The 20687-nt window shown below is 37.5% G+C and overlaps 1 protein-coding gene across 3 annotated transcripts in view; it reads left to right on the plus strand.

The window, feature by feature from the left end:
* PCSK5 (proprotein convertase subtilisin/kexin type 5) overlaps positions 1-20687 on the plus strand; it is a 602002-nt gene that overhangs the window by 173676 nt on the left and 407639 nt on the right. The gene's annotated exons all lie outside the window — the stretch shown is intronic.

Below are 20687 nucleotides of genomic sequence, written 5' to 3' on the forward strand. Positions count from 1 at the left end.
CCTGAATACATTAACCCAAACCAAGGAGGATACTTTTAACAGGACCCAAAATGACAACTGGGTTGTTTTAGGAAGTAAAAAGTTAGAGCAGATTATTTATTGACCCACTCGCATAGGCATTACATATTTTTTAACAATTTTTTTTTCTGTTCTCTTTCTCCTCCCTACTATACTACAGTCTTCCCCACTCCGTTTGAGTCATAGGATCATAGATTTAGAAATGAGATCAGACATGAGATATTTCAGATCTCATTTTACGGATGAAGGACATTCTGAATCTCAGGGAGATTCATGATTTGTCACACAAGTAATGCGTGGTAGAGGTCCTGCAAAGTTATTTTCTTTGCTCTGTACCAGAATGACAATGGGCTGAAGTTCCAACTGATATCAGTCACTGGAATATATGAAATGCCCAAGACTAATGCAAGGTTTCCAAATTTAGTCTGTGTTACAGGACCTTTGCTGATCACCTAGTCTCTGTCCCAGAAGCTCTACTCATTCCTGTGCCTTTCCTTGTTAGAAAAATAATTATATCAAAAGGAAAATAAAAATGAACAGTCATTTTGCTAAAAATCTTAAGGTATTTCTTTTTGTTTTGCTGCTTTTTATTTTGTCATGTAGTTTTGGCTAATTTTTGTTTAAAATAATATAGTAATTAATAAGCATTTATCAGTTGTCTTTTGTGTGGTAGACACCATGATAGGCACTGGGAACACAAAAGGAAACAATGAAAGAATTTCCCACTGCAGTAGCTTACATTCTATTCTAATTTGAATTGTATATATGATCAAGGAATCTTCATATTCATTATAACACTTCAGAACAAAGGATTTTGGGGGGTTTTTTGTTTGTTTTTGGTTTTTACCCTTATGAATTTTTGTATGGGGCTTTTACACTGTGCTCTAGGCTTTCTCATTTAGATTTTGAGTATCTATGTCTTGTTTGGGGATGTTGGAAGCAGTAGCAGAGGTGCTTTATGCATACTATTTACATCCTTTTAAATATTCCATTTCATGTAGTAAATATGAATAATACTTGCCTTTTCTTCACAGAAAATTTATCTAGTAGACATGCACCAGTCCCATAACTTTGAATGAAGCTATATTACTTGAGGAATTGCGCACGTACCTAAGGTTTATCTTACTTTTCACAGAGAGCGGCAACAAACTGGTTGTAGAAAACTTGTTTAGGGTTCTTAACAATAGCAGTCAAATGAGTGCTACCAATCATGTGTCCCTAGGGAAAGGACTAATATGCAAAGTCATGGAAATAGAAGTTTCTAGAACTTTCCTGAAGCAACACAAACAAGGGCCTGACTGAAGGCGAGTGACCGTGGAGCTTATACACAGAACCCTGACTGCCTAATTTACAATACTTTATGGTGACCACAAACACACACATGGGGTGGGGGTGGGGGTACGTTCTAATCACATGACCTGGTTGATCTAAATCTATGTTGTGAACTCTTTTTGGAGACACGTGTGGTTCAATAAGTAAGCAAGGCACAGCTGTTAAATTTCAATACAGTGAATTTACAGGTCAGCCTTATGTCATTGGTGGTTGTTTGGTAAGAAAAAAATGTCTAGAAAGCATTAATCCAAGGTTTATTAGGAAGGAAGGGAAAAAGTGTTCATTAAGGACCTACTGTGTGCCAGGTACTGGGCTAAGCATTTTACAAATTTTTTCTCATTTGATCCTCCCAACGATTCTAGGAGGTAGATGTTATTATTAAATTCACTATACGGTTGAGGAAACTCAGGCAAACAGGTTAAGTGACTTGCCCAAGGTTACACAGCTAGTAAGTGTCTGAGGTTGGATTTGAGCTCAGATCTTCCAGGCTCAGTGCTCTAGCCACTGTGCCACCTAGCTACCTAGGGGAGAACAATTCAGAACTTCTTATTTTCAAGTCATTTTAAACAATCGTCCAAAGTAGCATGTGTGTTTTGTTACTGTTATTGTTACTTTTTGGACCTGTGATTTTCTTGGTTCAGGGAATTCCTGGCATGGAAATTCCCTCCACAGACAGATGAACAACTCCCATATAACTTAGAATATTAAAAATTTGACAAGGAGCACTGAGAGATTAAATGATTTGTCCTTACTAGTCACAGAGCAAATAGGTGAACTTAGCAGCATCTGACCTCAGATTTTACCAACCAGAGAAATGGGGGGAGGATAAGGAGAGATCCAAAGAATATATAGAAAATAAGTCATAGAATCCAGGAACATTGAAGGAAAGAAGTAGGTAGACCCAGATGATCAGTTGGTTTTTGGAGTCTTAGTGCCAGCCTATGTATTGTCACATCTTTAACACTGATAAATGAAAGGATTGATGGTCATTGCTGTGGAAGGGGGTGGCTGACAGATGGCTGCATCTACAATACACACATTGTATTTGAGTTGTGGCTTCAGATGTTTTTTGCAAATGGTCTTTTGAACCTGTGATTTTTGCCTTTCACAGTCTTTCCAGTGCCATTGAGCAGAAAAAGCCACCCATTTTCTGCTAGCTATATTTCACAGTAGCCTGCCTACCTGCATTTCATCCCCCACCCACATCTGTCCAGAAAGTTGGTGCCCAGTCTCATGACTGCAGTGTGGGCTTGTTTACTGTGGGGTGTACAGTGTTCTAATATAAATGTGCTTGGGCTGGTATACACTGGCAGTGAGATAGAGAACATTTCATTGGTAGGAAGCTGCAATAGAGTTTCTTTTTCTCTGCTGAGCAGAAGGCAATCAGCTGTGGATGAAGTCATCCTGCTTTCCAAGACATCAAGTTTTTCTCCCATTCTTAATGGTGCTGATTAATCTTATCTCTGCTGAACCTCAGCTTGGTTTCAGACATTTAGGTTAAAAACTGCTTCAGCTAGTGGAGTCCACTGAACGAATATAAAACAGTAAACCTATAGGTATGTGTATTTTCATATCTAACTATTACTTATTAAACAATCAGGTTTAAATATTTTATACTCAAGATTTGGGTACATTTTTCCCCTTTTCCTTCTTAGGTTTATGGAAATTATTGTATTCAAGTTTAGAATTAGGATTGACATATTCAGACAATTTAAGGGGCAATTAATATAAATCAAAATACTTCAGGCATAGATACAGAAGTGTGCTGGTAAAAGTTTAACAACCAGCTCTCTATGGTTTAATATGGATTATTAACATTTTCTTAAGTCTAGACAATCAATGAAGCAGTGACCCATGTCATGATTTGTAGCATTTGCAAATCTCTGAGTTGTAACTGCTCATACTGAGAATTTAAGTGGACTTTTCCCAGCATACGTAAGCTGACTCTAGCCTCCCTTTGAGTAGATCACATAATAAATCATAGATTTATTAGAGCTGAGAGGGACACCAGAGGCCATGTAGTCCAGTCCTCTCATTTTAGAGATGAGGAAACTGAGATGTAGGGAGGCTGAGTGTCTTGTCCAAAGTCACATAGTTGTGTTAGTTTCAAAAAAAAAAAAAGTTGGTGTTTTCCTCCACCTTCTATGTTTATCAACTTGACATAGACATCCAGGGCCATCTCTAGTCATCCTGTTCTATATCTGGCCGCTGGATCCAGATAGCTCTGGAGGAGAAAATGAGGCTGGTGACTTTACGCAAACTTCCCTCACTTAAATCCAATTTAACTGCATGTCATGGCATCACCTCCCTGATGTCATGGTCCTCTTTGAGAACAAAGGATAAGCACAACAATATAAGATAATGGTAGTAAAGGATTTTTGTCATTGGCCAGGACTGGGAGAATAGTACCCAGCCTATCTGAACTTCTTTTCCCTTTAGTATTCTTCAGTGTACTTAGAGCACTTAGTTGTGGGCTATTGTGGCATGGTGGAAGGGATCACTGGGGTTGAAGGCAGAGGATGTTTCTAGATTCTGATGCTTCCACTTCCTATCTATGTGATGTTAACATCAGAGGGTCATAGCTGGAAGGGACCTCAGATGCCATCCACTTGAGTGGAAAGAACATTAGTTCAGGAGTCAGAAGTCCCTTTCTAATGTACTACCTACATGACCTTGGACAAGTCCTTCAGTTCCCATATACCTCAGTTTCCTTATCTGTAAATGGAAGAGATTTTACTAAATGGCCTTTGAAGTCATTTCCAACTTGAGATTTCTGATCCTAAGTCAGAAACCTGTCTGTGTTGTTCAGTCATGAACACTCTTTGTGACCCCATTTGAGATTTTCTTGGCAAAGATGCTAGATTGGTTTGCCATTTTCTTCTCCAGCTCATTTTATAGATGAAGAAACTAACTTATTCAGGGTGACACAGCTAGTAAGTGTCTGAGTCTGGATTTGAACTCAGGTCTTCCTGACCCCAGGCCTACCTACTCTGTCCACTCAGTTGGTGGTCAGACTAAATGATTTCCACATTCTGTTTCACTTGGATCCCTTCCATTCAGTCTATGATTCAGCTATGCTGATCTACGCAACGTTCGTCAAACATCTCCCATTTTTGTCTTTTGAACTGGCTGTGTCCTCCATGCCAGAATGCTCTGCCCGATCACCTCCATCTCTTTCTTCCCCTGGCTTCCTTCAAGAATCAGCTAAAATCCCATCATCTATTGAAGATACTCCTACCCTCCCCTACCCTGCTGCTAGTGCCTTCGCCTCTGACATTTCCTCCCATTCACTCTCTCTGTGAGTTGTATGCACCTCATTATTTACACGGTGTTTCTCCAGTGTAATGCAAAGGTCTGGAATGTATATTCTTTGAGAACAGGGACTCTTTTTGCATTTGTTTATATCCCCTGGTTTTTGAAACTGTGTCTGGCACATAGTAAGTGCTTATTGACCAAGGGGCTTACTCAAATGCCTTACCAACTCTAAATCTGTGATTCTGTGTGAGCTGGGGAGTGGTCCCTTAAGAACCCTAAGAATAAGCACAGGCACCTTGAAAGTTTTCCAAGGAAAGGGCAAACTACCCCTCAAACTTTTATGAAAATAACTCCTTTCATCTAAACGCTTCTGTTTACATTGACTCTTTGACATGAACAAAAGACCTTTCATTTGCAAAAGTTATAAAAATCCCTTTCTCATGGGTTGTGCTAGTTCTTGAATGGTGGCATGTCATGTCAGACTTGAATAATTGATATTGGAGAAATAGCCTTCTTAGAGGGGACCATAAAGCCCTGCCCTCACATTTAGCAATTCTCCCACTTACATCACCCTGCCAAGTAAAGCTGACTGAATTGTTCTTGGTTTAAAATAGAAAATGCCTCTTTGCAAATGAAACAATCTCCTGGCATTTCATACCACGACTTCTATTTCTGATAAATGAATTATTGATGGCTGGGTTAGATCATCCCTTCCCTAGGATGCATCTGATTGAAAGTCCTTGCTTCTTAAAAGTCAAAGCAACACATTGAGTGGGGTATGATACCACATAGTCATTTGTATATGTATGTGTGATGGATGCCAGCATCTAATTACTTTGTAAAATAAGTCAACCCACAGATTAAAGATTAATTTTCCAAGAATAATGGATTTTTCATCCTATCTTTTGTTTCCATTTCCTGATTTCAGTGCAGTGATACTGGTATTTTGGTCTACTTTCAAATAATGTAATTTTGGGTTTTCAAACTCTAGCCATATAGAAACCAAAGTCTGAATGAAGGGACTTAAATGCTTCTGTGTGTCCTTCTCATTCTCTCTATAGCCAGCTACAAAAGGTTATGTGGAGAAAGTGTTCTGAGGCAAAGCAACTGATTATAGTAAGTATTTTCTGTCCCATTTATCATTACAAAGGAACTATTTTAACAATGTTAGAGAGCCAGACCACACTTAGAACTACCATCCAAATAGGTAGAGCTTCATTCCTTGATGCCAAAAATTTAACCAAATGGGTTTGGATTAATTCAGCCTGCAGTAAAATGGTCTAGCATTGTCAAAGAAATTCCTACTTCACCTTAGGTTGAGTTTCAGAAATCAGTTGTCTACATTTGCCTGTAATGTTTTTTTTTTTTTATAACCTCAACATTTGTGAACACAGATGGCTTTGTGGGTAACAAACAGGCAGTTGCGAAATATAATCTGTCTCTCTTTGTGGGCAAACATGAAAGATTGCATAACATAGGGTATGATATCCTGGCCTTGGATTTAGGAAAAGCCATGTTCAAATCCTGCCTCTGACATTCATTAACTTCATGTCCCTGAACAAATCACCTTTTCTGAGCCTCAGTTTCCAGATCTGTTCAAATAGGGATAATAATACCTATAATAAGAACTAGTAGAATTGTTTGGAGTCTCAGTGTTATAGTGTATGTAAAGGCTTTGGTAAACTATGAAGTGCTAAATAAAAGCCATCTATTATTACCATTAATGATAATAATAAACTTAGTTTATATTCATGGGGGAAATATTTGATAGATTGTTATGCTTTAAAAAAACTTGATTGACAAATTTTGCATATATTTAAATTATAAAATACACAGAATAGTCCTACTTTAGGTGTTCATGTCACAATCTTTTTAAAGAATTAGCATTATCCACTTGCTCTTTTATTATAGTATATTGAATTCAGTTCCCACTAATCCTGCATTTTTTGTTAAAGAGAAAATAAACCACCCAAGAGGTGGTTATTTTTTATTATTATTTATGATATATTATAATATATTATATTTTATTATTATTACTAAAATCTAAGTTTGGGAGCTTTATGACTGAATTCACTTCAAGGGCTTACATGTTGCTCCCTCTGCCCGTTCAAAATTGGAAGGAAGATGGCAGACTCCTCCAGAGAAAGGATATAAGATGGGTAAGGGTTATGTGGATGGATGTGCCTTTCACAAATGAAAAGTGAATCTTTGTAAGAATTCCTTTGACCTAAAATTTCTTTAGCTTTCCTCCCCCTTTCTTTTTTAAGTACAGATAATAATCTAGTGGCTGATTATTCTGGGGCTAATGATTCTGTCAGTGGAATATGCAGGACTTTTCATTTTTCTCTTCCCTTTGTTGATTTGGGAGTTTATTAATCCTTTGTCCCCATGGGTAGTTAAAGACAGTTCTCCTATAGCCTATTGTTTATATAAGGCATTAAAGTAACAACATATTTTACATTCAGCCATCCCACAAGATAGACATCTGTAGTCATTACTGTGTTCATTTTACGGAGGATGAGACTGAGGGTCAGAGAGGTTAAGTGGCTTTTGTAGCTAGTGGGTGCCAGGAAAAAAAAAAACTTGGCCCCAGGTCTTTCCAGATTTTGAAAGAATCAAAGCCATTCTTTTATTATTTCTGGACTTTGAATAATGCATATTGGAACCATTAATCAGTTTATTCCAAAGATTCTCAAAAGATGTTTAATAACACCTGTCATTTGAAGAGTAAGGTGATCTTAATTCTTTTATTACACTGCCCAGAACCTTCTCAGAAGGTCATTTGGGGGGGAAAAAGCCTAATTTGTCAGCAAGCAAACTGTATGCCTCTCTTATTTTTTCAGGGGTAGCATAGCATAGTGAAAAGAAAGCTGGACTTGAAGTCAGGAGGACCTGAATTCAAATCTGCCCTCAGACACTTCTTAACCGTGTGACCTTAGACAGGTCTCTTAATCTTTGTATACCTCAGTTTCCTTACATGTAACCTCTCTACCCCCACCAGGTTACTATGAGGATAAAATGAGATAATATTTGCAGAGTGCTTTGCAAACCTTAACTCTTTATATAAATGCTAGCTAACAGCCTTTCAGTATTCCCAGGTATTCCACCAAACCTATATTAAGTCATAGAGAAGTCTCTGATCTTCACTGGTAAAGGGATTTTCTAATGAAAGCACAGGGCCATACTAAATAAAAGATTCCCTCACAGTTTCTAAGTACCTGTGGGCAAAATATCATTTTAATAAGTCTCAAAATTACAATGTTTTAGCAAAAGGAGCCATTGAAATATCAAGATCTGTTGCTTTACTGTACTATAGGACTGTACTGTGTGGTTTCTTTGTTCATTTACATAAAATAATTAATAGTTATGCAATGTATTTGCAGACTGTCACAAATATGAAAGATTTCTGCACAGTCTGATGTTCTACAGAAGAGGATGGCTTCTTCCTTCCAAAACAGGGTACATAGGAAGCCTGGAAAGACTGCACACCAGGCTAGGAGTCAGGAGATGTGAATCATGTACTCAGCGTGGTCACCGTTTGGGCAAGGAGCTGAAGCCTACTCCACCTGGAGAGGTTGGGAAAAAGGGAGTTCCCCAATGAGGAACATTGCAGGAAGGATCCACACTGGTCTTTTAAATTCTCAGGATCAGACCCTCAAAATTCCTAGAGGGTGATCCCTAGAAAATTGGTTGCTAAGTGATGATTACTTGGCTCTAATATAATAGTGAGATGTTTCTTAATGTGTTATACAGTTGTTATCTGAGGAATAATCAAAAAACCCTTGGAGGTAGTGATTTAAGATTCATAAAGCGATATACATACATTATCTCATTTATATTTCACTTACAACCCTGAGATGGGTACCATTATTATCCCTATTTTACCAATGAGAAAACTGAGGCTCAGAGAGATTAAGTAATGAGACCAGGGTCATACAGTTAGTAAGCCTCTGAGATGACATTCCAACCCAAGTCTACTTGAGTGTAAGTCCAGTGTTCTATTCCAGGTTGACTTTCTCTTTCAACTCTTTCATAAGCAATGCCCACAATGATGAGAAAACAGGTCTTCTGAGGTAATAAGTTTCTGACTTTTTGTTAGTTTCACTGTGAAACATCTTCATCATTAAGTTTGTTTGCTGCAGGCAGCTTTTGCAATTCTAAATAACGTGTGGTAGCCACATGGGCAAAGGATCGCTAATATATACCAACAGTCAGAATGAGAACAAATAAATTATGTTTAATAATAATAATAGCCTGCATTTATATAATACTCTAAGGTTTGTAAAAAACTTTACAAATGTTATCATGTTTTATCCTCACAACAACTCTGGGATGTAAGTACTGTTGTTAGCTTAATTGCATAGGGTCATATAGCTATTAAATGTCTGAGGTCACATATGAACTCAGGTCATCTTGTCTCCTGGTCCCACATTCTATCCCCTATACCACTTAGAATTATTATGACAAACTGAATATGACTAAGGTAATTTAAGTGGGATTCTCTTTCTACAGCTTTTATCTCGACTGATCTTCACCTCACCAAAGGAAGTTATATTCCTTAGAGTATAAACTTCCCTACATTGGTGAGATGTCATTGACTTTGGAGGAAAATAGAAATTCTTTGCAATAAGTACATTACAACTATTTGGAAATTTCAGCTGGGCATACTGGAGAGGAATTGTCTGTTCTTGAGCTGTTCAGTGGTTTTTTCTTTGGAATAGTGATTTAGAACCTTTAGGCATGTCCTATGGTCTCTGCTCTCTCACTTCTTTGCAGGACACTAATTAAGCAAAGGAAGTAATTCAATTGTTGCTCATGTAGTTGGAAAAAGTGTCATATTTCATAATTGCAATATATTATCTTCAAATAATTATTTCTCCTATTTTTCTTTCATGTCTCATATTTTACATTTTAATCCTTTCTTTTTTTTCTCAGAGAGCAGGTATTATCACACGTTAGGGAGGGGAGAAAGTCTAACTTTCCAATTTTGTATGACTTACTTCGGGGGAATGTTGACGAGACTGGAGGTTAGCAGAGTGTGCTACTAGACTTTTTCCCAGAATTGTAAGGTTGACTCCTGCTCTTTTGGAATAATTCCAAGAATCTGAATGCCATGAAAAATAATGTAGGAACTGGAGACTACGTAAGAAAGATTTCCTTGCTGGAGCCAAATATTAAACATAGCCTGAGGTGAGAATATGAGAATAATAGACTCTGTTCCCTTCACTCAGGGAAGTTGTATTCCCTAGGGCATAAACTTCCCTGCATTGGTGAGATGTCATTGACCTTGCAGGAAAACAGAAACCTTTTGCAACGGGTACATCACAAGCATTTAAAATTTTAGCTGGGTGCATTAGGGCAGAATTAATCTGTTCCTGAGTTGTCTAGCAGTCTTCACTGGAATAGAGATTGAGTACCTTTAGGCATATATTGTGGGCTCTGCTCAGTCACTTCATTTCAGGCTACTATTTCATCAGTTTCAGAAAAATGATACCCCTTGCTTTATATCCATTAACTTACCATGTCCTTTTAAATACCTATGAACTCTCACACAGATCTGTATATGGTGGTAAAAGCATTTGAGTAGCCGCACTGGGAGGTGGAATGACCCTTAGAAATCATCTAGTTCAATTGTCCAAGTTTAGAGAGGAAGAAACTAAAGCCCAGGGAAGGAAAAACAAAACAAAACCAAAAAACACTTGTTCAAGGTTTTCCAGTTACTTCATGGCAGAGCTAGGGGAAAAATCCAGGTCTCCTGACTCCTCATCCAGGGCTTTTTCCATAAGAACACCCTGTTTACGTTGCAAATAAACAAGTTGGTGTTGATTAATAGACTTTCAGAAATTCCATGCCATTTCTTAGGGTTGATATCCTTTACCCCAAGTTCTTGCGCATCCACTGTTCCCTAATGCACACACTTACTTTCACTGCACTGTCTGGTCCTTGTCTCTTTGTTGCCTGATTTCTGTATTTCCCAAGTTACTCCACACTCTACGGTCTTACTTTTTTGACAAGGTCTAGCCTTAAATTCTGAAGGATAAGTACACAAAAAAGGACAATGTATGCCTGCCTCTGTCATTTGCCCCAATCCTAACTGCAGACCATCCTATTTTCCTCATGGCTAGGTTCTGTGTTTATTGGACTGTGTCAGTTGTGTCTGACTTTGTGACCCCATTCGATGTTTTCTTGGCAAAGATACTGGGGTGGTTTAACATTTCCTTCTCCACCTCATTTGACAGATGAGGAAACTGAGGCAAACAGGTTGAAGTGACTTGCCCAGGGTCACACAGCTAGTAAGTGTCTGAGGCAGATTTGAACTCAGGAAGATCAGCCTTCATAGTTTCAAGCCTAGTGCTCTTATCTACTGTACCACATTATATCAGCTGTTCATTACTAATGTACGTAGGTTAACATTTGGAATTCCCTGTTGTGACCTTCTTTAATGGAGAGTCAGAATTTCTCCTTGTTTTTCTTCTCAAAAAATCAGAATTTAAGAATCATAAACTGGAGCACCTCACTTATTATAACTATATTTCCCCAAACCATCTACATAGTGAGGGTGTGATTAGATTGGTGGAGAGATATGTGAATAGATGTATGGATGTAGGTAAATGACAGCTATTACTGTTGTCATTCAGTTGTGTCTGACTCTTGTGACCTGGTGGATCATATTGTCCATGAGGTTTTCTTGTCAAAGATACTGGAGTGGGTTTCTATTTTCTTCTCTAGTAGATGAAGGTAAACAGAGGTTAAGAGACTTGCCCAGGGTCACACAGCTAGTAAGTGTCTGAAGCTAGATTTGAATTCAGATCTTCCTGAACCCAGGCCCACCACTGTATCCACTGAGACACCTAACTAGTTAGATAAGGCAAACAATTGTAAAACAATGGATGTTTATCATTTGCCAGTATCTTTAATATCTTCAGTTTTTCTTTGCTTCAGTGGTGTTAAAGACCTGTGACTGAATTCTCCCCTAGCCAGGCAATCAGGCAACAAGTATTTAATAAATATCTGCTACGTGCCAAGCTGTGTGTGGATGGCTTGGGAAAATGTTGCCATAGTAAGTGAGGAGATCCAGTTCATGACCAGTAAGAGGATTTGGTCCAAAGCTTTCCTGGGAATTACTGAAGCCTTACTTCAGATAGACTGCCTCTGGCCATTTTTACTTCAATTTTCCTGTTTCTCAGTTAATGCTCCCATTTATCAAGTTTCTGGTGATTACTGATGCAGGTTTGTGGATCTGATCTGCTGATTCAGATGAAGAATGAATGAATTTTCTAATATAAAATTCTTAAAGTAGCATTTGTTAGGTTAAGGTTATAGGTTAAGCGCTTTAAAAGAAACGTGTAACTTTTCTTCACTGTAAGGAATGACACATTCCAATGTGGCAGAAGAGAGGGAAAAAAATCTCCTTTCTGAGGTTCGTCAGTAGGAGCCTTCATGCATGCTTGACTATGGAAGTCTTTGATGCTCCAATATAAGGCTGAGGAATTATTCTATTAGGCCATTATACAGGATCTGAATGTTCCTTCTTTCATATTTTATGTTTCTACATGAGATTTTTTTGGTTGATCAATTCATTCTACCTTCTCTTCATCTCATTTCCTCATTCTACTTTTATTAGAAGAGTTGCTGCCAGAATTCCCATTACAATGCTTATTTCAATTCCAAGGGTTAATGACCTAATGGTTAATTCAGCCTGGTTGAAATCAAGAACAAATGACTTTAGCCCCTAGAATCATTCTCTTCATGTTGTAGAAAAGAGTGAGAATGCTTTTTCTTTTTCGGTACAAATATGTATAGGTGTATGAATATAAATATGTGAGAGACATTATGGCGTGGTGGATAGTGTTATGGGCTCGAGGTCAGAAAGAACAGGGTAAAAATTCTGCCTCTGACACTTCTCGTTAGTTACTTTCCTTCTAGGTTATATGTCTTAGATAGATCTCATTATATTTTGGCTCCTGGATTAAAATGGAAGCTCATTGAGGGAAATGACTCTTTTAGCCTTTCTTTGTATCTGCAGATTTTAGTACAGTACCTGGCACCAAGTGAGCACTTAATCATACTTACTTACTGACTCACCAACCATTTAAATTTCCTGGGTCTTTGTTTCTTAATTTGTAAAAAAAAAAAAAAAAAAAAGCCAGTAACACTATCCTAGATAGTCTCTAAGGCTGCTTCTAGTTATAAACTAGGATCCTATGATCTATAAACTCGGAAGACTTGTGAAACATAGGTAATGGAAATACTGGTGGTAGATAGAGAGCTATAGATATCTATATATCAGAGGTATATCTATAATACAGATATATCTTTATTAAATATTACCTATACTAGAATAATACTAATAATTAATATTTTATGATTTAATAATTATTCTCTACTAGATATTAGAATAGCTAGCTATTGATATACAATATATGTATACATGTGTATGTGTATGCCTACATATGCACACACACATATATGTACACATATAGATAAATACAAATACATATATATATATGTATATACACTCATGTATATATGTATGGCTTTAGCTAATAAATTATAATACCTTCCATTCGTGTTTTACCTCGTCATTGTTTTCTAGAAAATACATTTTTCCAGTCTTAGTTTTTTAATAAAACATAAAAAATAGTCCAAATAAATATTTGCTAATCCAGTTACTTTATCATATAGAATAGTCCTTTTATAATCTATTTAGTAGATAAGGAATGTTAAATAATTAAAGATATATATATATACATATATATTTGTACGTAAATATAAATTCTATGTGTTGCTGGGATTTGGAAAGACATTTTTGTTATAATCACAGTAATTTCAAAATTTTAATAAGCACAAATTATTTTCTTTGCTTACTTATGGATAGCTTTGCAGTCCTTAATGCCTTATTATGTAGGTTAGGCTAGTCCTTGGTCAAAAATTTGCTTATTCCTTGGACTGTGGGTTTACCAGGTTCAGGAGTAATAGGTCTTACTTGAGAGATGAAGAAGAAAGGTCCAGATGTTAATGGAAATGGTCTTGTGGATTCCAGAGGTGACTCTGAGTCATTCTGTATTGAACTATTAATTCTCCACAGAAAACACATCTTTTACCATGGTACCAGATGCCGTTCAGTGCATGAAGTCATGAAATATTAAACCAAGTTCCCCTTTGGTTTATCCAAGTAAGGGGTATTCATCAAGGTGATGAAGACAAATTATTATGTGGACATTTTAATAAAACTTTTTTTCCCCATTAACAGAACAGGCATTTATTGAGAATCTACTATATACTTATTTCTGTGAAGGGGACAAATTATGACATATTAGATCCTGAAATACAAAGTGTCCAAGTAACTTTACCTTTTAGTGGTTATTTTCTTTTTCTAATCAAGGATTATCGGAGGAAGACATGGTAGAAAGAATTCATGTATCACGTTGGCGAGTAGGATCACTTTCAAGTCTTAAGATTCTGAGTTTTAAGAATTTTTAACCAGTGGATAAAATGCAGGTTTTAAATGGGTTCTTCTTTACATTCTCCCTAGTTTGTATGGTTGTGAAAATCAAGTTAGAGAGACAAGATACAAAAGTTAAATAATGGTTCCAAGTATTAAATAACAATGCAAGGCACTAGGAGACACATCAAGAGGCAGTTTATCAGTAAGTGACAATCAGGTAATATGTAAAATAAATGGAATAAAATCATAGGACTGGGATAGTCAGTCATAGAAGAAGAGGGATTTTACCTGCACTTTGAAGAATGAATAGGATTTAAATGAACTCATCTTTATGAGTTCAAATCTGGCCTCAAACACTTATATGACTCTAGGCAAGTCACTTATCCCTGTTTGCCTCACTTTCCTCATCTGTAAAATGAGCTGGGAAAGGAAAGAGCAAAGCATTCCAATATCCTTGCTAAGAAAATCCCAAATGAAGTCACAAAGAATTGCACACAACTGAACAACAATCAAATTTCAATTTTGCCCAGCCTTGCTGTTATATTACAAACTATTTAAGAATGTTGGTTTGTGTTCAGATGTAGTGTATGTGGTATTATGGAAAAGTCATTAAATTAGGAGTCATAAAACCTAGGTTTGAATCATGGCTTTTCCTCCTATCACAAGATTTAGGGATGGAAGAGAGCTTAGAGGTCATATACAACATAGGTAGTAATATTGTTGTGTTGTGTGACATTGGGCAAACCATTAAATCACTCCGGTTCTTGTTTTCCTCATCCATAAAGTGAATGGATTGGATTTACTAGATTGAGTTTCTTAATCTAGGGTCCATAAGCTTTAAAATATATATGTACAAAATGTGTATAGATAAATAGATAGACTGGATGGATGGACAGATAGATAGACAGGATGGATAGATAGATAGATGGATATCTGTATTTCAGTCAAAGTGATTTCATTTGTAATTGTATATAGTTTATTTTATGCATTTAAAGACACTATTCTAAGGTTTCTATAGGCTTCATCAGATTGACAAATGGAAGGTACAAGACATAAAAAATATGAAGAACCCTTGGATTAGGTGATCTTTAAGGTCCTTTCTAGCTGTAAAATCCTGTGTTTCCTAGATTGATGTTATTATTGCTTTGGAATGAGAATAGTTTGATAAACTGGACTTTAAAGCTTCACTATTTTGAAATACTAAACTACTTCTTAGGAATTGTTGTTGTTGGGTTCATCCTTCATTGTCAAAGAAGGACCACATGCCATCAGAGAAATGATGACATGGCTTGCACTTGACTTTGTTTTGAATGAGGTAGAGCTGTGCAAGGTCACCAGCCTCACTTCTACTCCAGAGTCATCTGGATCCAGTGACCAGATATTCATCAGGATGACTGGAGATAGCCCAGGATGCAATGGGAGACCTTGGCTCCTTTAGGCCAAGGTCTATCGTATATGATTTCATATACTCAGACCAATGATTTCATTTGTGTGAGGGAGGAAGGACTCCTAATGTACAATTCATCCACTCATGTAGATTTGCAAATTGCCAATAATTTATAATCTTAGAGAATCTAAAGGGAATGCTGAAAGGTTACATGACTGGTCCATAGTTATTGCCCAGAAGTGGGGCTCAAACTTGGGTATTTTGGATTAAAAGACCAATCTTTCAGCTGCTGTATCATACAGCTTCTCACAAGTATGATAATATCTAGTGTTTGTCAAAATTCCAAGGCAGAGGAACCTTGAATCATAGATCTAAAGCAGGAAAAAAATCATAGAGAACACCTAGTCTCATCTCCTCATTTGACAGATGTAGAACCTAAGGCCTATGGATGGGAACTGGCTCCTCTAAGGCCACAAAAACCCTAAGTTTCAGAGGCTATATTTGAAGACTTCTGACTCCAGAGCCAGTTAAGAACCAAAGAACAATGGATGGCAGCATATACAGAGGCTACAACGTATCGATAACTATAGCTTTTGCAACAGAAATAATAAAAAAATTTCATCATGCACAGCCTAAGAAACAAGTTATACTCAATACAAACCCCTTTTTCTAATACTTTCTTATGTTGCAGTTTCACCTACTTACATTAGATTTCCACTGAGTGCAACAAAACTTAGACAATATCCATCTATGTAAGAACTCAAATACAATATATTGAGGAAGTTCAATGTTTGATCAGAAACATAGTATTTAATAAATATTAGCCATGATACAAGAAATTTTAAAAAAAAAGAAAAAGAAATGTTATAGTAGGTAGCCCAGTCACAATGTGAGAATAAGAACAGGGGTTAACAAATACTGTCTTGGTACTCATAGAATATAAAAGACTTGGAAGAAAGTTTTCTGTAGAGGATAGAGTCAATCAATGGAAAAGAATAGATAAGAATCTATGAACTGTCATGGAAAAGGATCACATAGGATCAGAAGGTTCAGACCCAGAACACATATTGATGAGACTGTGCTTCTGTTACTGTCTAATCTATATATTTGTTTGAATAAATACTAACATGTCATAACTCTAGAAGAGTCCTCCAGCTATCTGTTTGCATTTGACTGAGTTGTTTCTAGTATTTCTGATGTCTCTCTAAGCTTCCCTCCGTGCCTTGTGTATTTGATTACTTTAAAGGGAACGTTGGTTGAAAAATTATACACCCTGGGGACATAGCAGCTTTCTATCGTGGAATAGAATGTGTATCTCTCAAGTATCTGTTAGGACTGAAAACTACCACTTAATGAGTTCAGGAATCCTATCAATCAATACTCATTGAGTACATGCAGTATTTAGGACCCAACAGGAGGCACTGTGGGAGCAACAAGGAAGTGCTAACCATGGTTCCTTAAAAGCCCAGGAACTTAAAATTAAGTTGGGGGAAATATAATAAACATACTTGAAAATATACAGTGGATAGACCTGAGATCAGATTTTGCCATTAGACATTGATTAGCTTTGTGTCCCTGGATGTGTGCATCACTTAACCTCAGTGAACCTCAGTTTCCTCATCGATAAATTGAGGAAGTTGAACTTAATTTCATTAAAGTTCCCTTCTAGCTCTAAATCTATGATTCTGGGCTAAGATAGTAAATGTTAAGCTCAATTGGTGGTCTAGGGGCAAAGCAACCTATAGATGTTTATAAGAGGGAGAGATTCCTTCAGGCTGAGTTAGGAAGAGGAGGTGAAGAAAGATTTCTATTGGGACTTTTAACATTGGTAGGACTTGGAATGAGGGAAAGAAAGTCAGTGTTCTAGGAAGGGGAAAACTTGTGAGAAACATCATACAGGACAATGAACTTGAAGTCAGAAAATTTAGGTTCAAATCCAAACTCTCTTCCTGCATCTGTGTCTTGAGGGAAGTGGAAGATGAAGGTTGATGGGGGGTGGCATTTCTTTCTCCTACCATGCCTTTTCCTGCCTAATCACCACCATTTATAGGGGAAAAGGCCTTCCCATCTGATCATCTGAATATGTTCCTCCCTTCTCATTCTGTACTTGGTCTCCAGTCTTTTCTCCAGCCTCCTTTGGGATCTTTGTCCTGTGACCTCTCTTTTCCTTCTATATTTCTTCACTTGGTTATCCCATCAGCTGCCTTGTATTTAACTACCATCTCTATGCTGATGATTCTCAAGTCTGCTTCTCCTTCCCTAATCTCTCAGCTGACCTCCAATCTTATATCTCCAATTACCTTTCAGAAATCTTGAACTAAATACCCAGTAGACATCTAAAACCCAATATGTTATCTCTCTCCCTAAAGGCTTCCCCACTTTTACCTTTCCTGTTACCATAAAGGGCAACATCATCCTCCCAGTCCCTCAGTTTCTCAACCTAGGAGCCATCCTCAACTTTTCACTATTTCTCAAACACATTTCCAATCTGTTGCCAAGGCTTGTTGATTCCACCTTTGCAGCATATCTCTAATGTGTCCTCTTCTTTCCTCTGCTACCACCACCACCACCACCACCACCTTGGTACAGCCCCTCATCACTTCATGCCTGGTCGATTGTGATAGCCTGTCTACCTCAAGTCTCTTCCCACACCAATCTATCCTCCCTCCAACTGCTAAAGTGATTTTCCTAAAGTGCACATCTAATCATATCACTCCTCCTACTCAGTAAAACTCCAGTGACTCCCTATTGCTTCCAGGATCAAATATAAATTCCTTTGTTTGGCATTCAAAGTCATTCATAACCCAGCTTCCTCCTACTTTTCCAGCTTTCTTACACCTTACTCCGCGTCACATACTCTTCAATCTAGCAAGATTGGCCTCCTGGATATTCCACAAACAAAGCATGATACCTTTCAGCCTGGGCATTTTCTCTGGCTCTCCTCCATACCCGCAGTCCTAGCCTCCTTGTCTCCACCTCCTGGCTTCTTTTAAGTTCCAACTAAAATCCTGTCTTCTACAAGAAGTCTTCCCCAGCCCTTCAACTCTAGGGCTTTCTCTCTCTGTTGATTATTTCCTCCTCATCTTGTAAAGAGCTTGTTCGCACATATTTGCTTGCATGTTGTTTCCCCCATGAGATTATGAGCTCCTTGAGGGTGGGGACTGTCTTTTGCCTTTCTTTGTTTCTCCTATATGTAACACAGTGTCTGATGCACAGTAGACATTTAATTAATGTTTATCAACTGATTGACTAACATTGTTCCATATCCATAGTCCCCCATCTCTGAAGGGAAGCTTGGGGGAGGTAGAAAGTAGATCTCTATAAAGTGGCTTATAGTCTTCTGTATGTGAGGTGCGTTGTCACGACAAATTCATAATCACTGGTCATTTTCGTAGTATCATAAATTTAGATCTGGAAGAGACTTTGCAAGGTCTTCAAATCCAACCTCCTCATTTTATAGGTGAAAAAAGGGAGGCGCAGAGACAAGAGATGATCTGCCCAGCGCCACGTAAAAGCTTGAGATAGGATTTGGAACTAGGTCTGTTCTGGCCCCACGATCAGTACTCTATCCATTGCACTGCACTGTCCCTTTGATACCACACTGCCTCTCCAGAAGCATTCAAAAGGAAAGCAGTAACAAGTTTCCTTTCTAGTCACGTACTTTCTTGGATAGCTCTTTGTGTCTTCATGAGAGGATTAGGGAGGTTGGAAATTGAAAATATCTAAGCATTTTATATGTTGGCCAAGTAAAAGCTGGCCTTTACTATCAGGCATCAGAGAAAGAAAGATATAGATTAATTCAATTCAATTAATAAGCATTTGTTAATATAGATAATAATAGTGTATGTAATCAAGTACCCACTCTGTTCCAGGCAGTAAGAATACAAAGAAAAAAATAAGGAGCTAACATTCTACTGGTTCCATGCTTTTACTGATTCATGCTCTAGCCAGTAGGGGTGGGGAACATGTGGCCCTCTAGGTCCTCGAGTGCAGCCCTTTGACTGAAGATTCACTTAAGGTATAGACTACATGATCACCAAACCCATCCAAACTCTGAGATTCTATGATGAAATTTGATATTTTAAGTTAAAATGAAAGTTTTAGATGGACTTTTATATATCTTTGCTTTTTCTTCTCCCCATTAGTATGTACAATTACTTATAGTTGTATTTATTTTCCATTTCTGTTTTACCTGAGTGCTCATAAATGCCCCAAAAGCTCAAAAACCTGAAAATATTAGATAACGAGAGCTACTTTTGTTGGGAACTTTTTCCATAGACCAAGTGAGAAAGTATTCTTTTTCCTTGTGTATACAACTCCTATTTTGTTAACTACAAGCATAACAAGATAATGATGTTTCTCAAGATATTTGAAACAGACACACAGTGAAATGGTCTGTAATGCTTTCCTCCTGAACTTCATCGTCTCAAAAGATGCAGTAGTGACAGCTTCAAATGGATTAGACGGTACCATTAGTGACATGAAGAGCTGAAGGGCTTTAAGCCAACCAGTCCCTTGAGTTTTTGTATTCTAAAAGACTTGGCAGACTGGGGAGAATTAAAAGATGGTGCAGAAATTCATTTTCAAAGTGTTTCTACAAATCAAAAGACTAGTATCAGTTTAGACTAAAATAATAGGCCAATTCTCAAGGCAAGGGAATGTTGCCTGTTACCTTCAGCTATGTTCATTAACATTGAAACATTTCTTACTCTAAGACATCTAAAAGGAAATTATGAATTAATTAACCTTTAGATTAGAGGCATTTTTCCAGGTGCTTTGTGCCAGGCTTCACCTGAAATAAGAAGGCAGCTCAAGCAATATGACATAGGTGTAGGGATGGTTTTAGCTAAGTAAAGTTAAGGTGAGAAAATCAGGCCAGTAGACAACTGGTTAGGAATTGGGAAATCTTTTGAAATGTCTGTCTGAGGTCTTCAGATTTTACACATCTAGTGCCAAAATAACAGCCAATTTTAGAAAGAGAATTAGGCTTTTCTGCGATTCACATCGAGGGTTTTTTATACTGTCATAGTAGTCTTATTCTACAACAGCCATCAACCACCTGGTAGTAGCTGATCCAAGTCTCATGATTCTCACCCAATCCAGCTCTTTTCACTTCAGCATTTAGGGGTATGGTGTCTCCTTGCCTGAGTTCTGAAATAAATACACACATCTCCATAGGATTTTCTTTTTCCATTCTCTCTCTCTCTCTCTCTCTCTCTCTCTCTGTATGTGTCTTTCTAACTCTGT

Source organism: Notamacropus eugenii, chromosome 3 (assembly GCF_028372415.1).
Source record: "Notamacropus eugenii isolate mMacEug1 chromosome 3, mMacEug1.pri_v2, whole genome shotgun sequence".
In the NCBI taxonomy this organism is placed as follows: Eukaryota; Metazoa; Chordata; class Mammalia; order Diprotodontia; family Macropodidae; genus Notamacropus; species Notamacropus eugenii.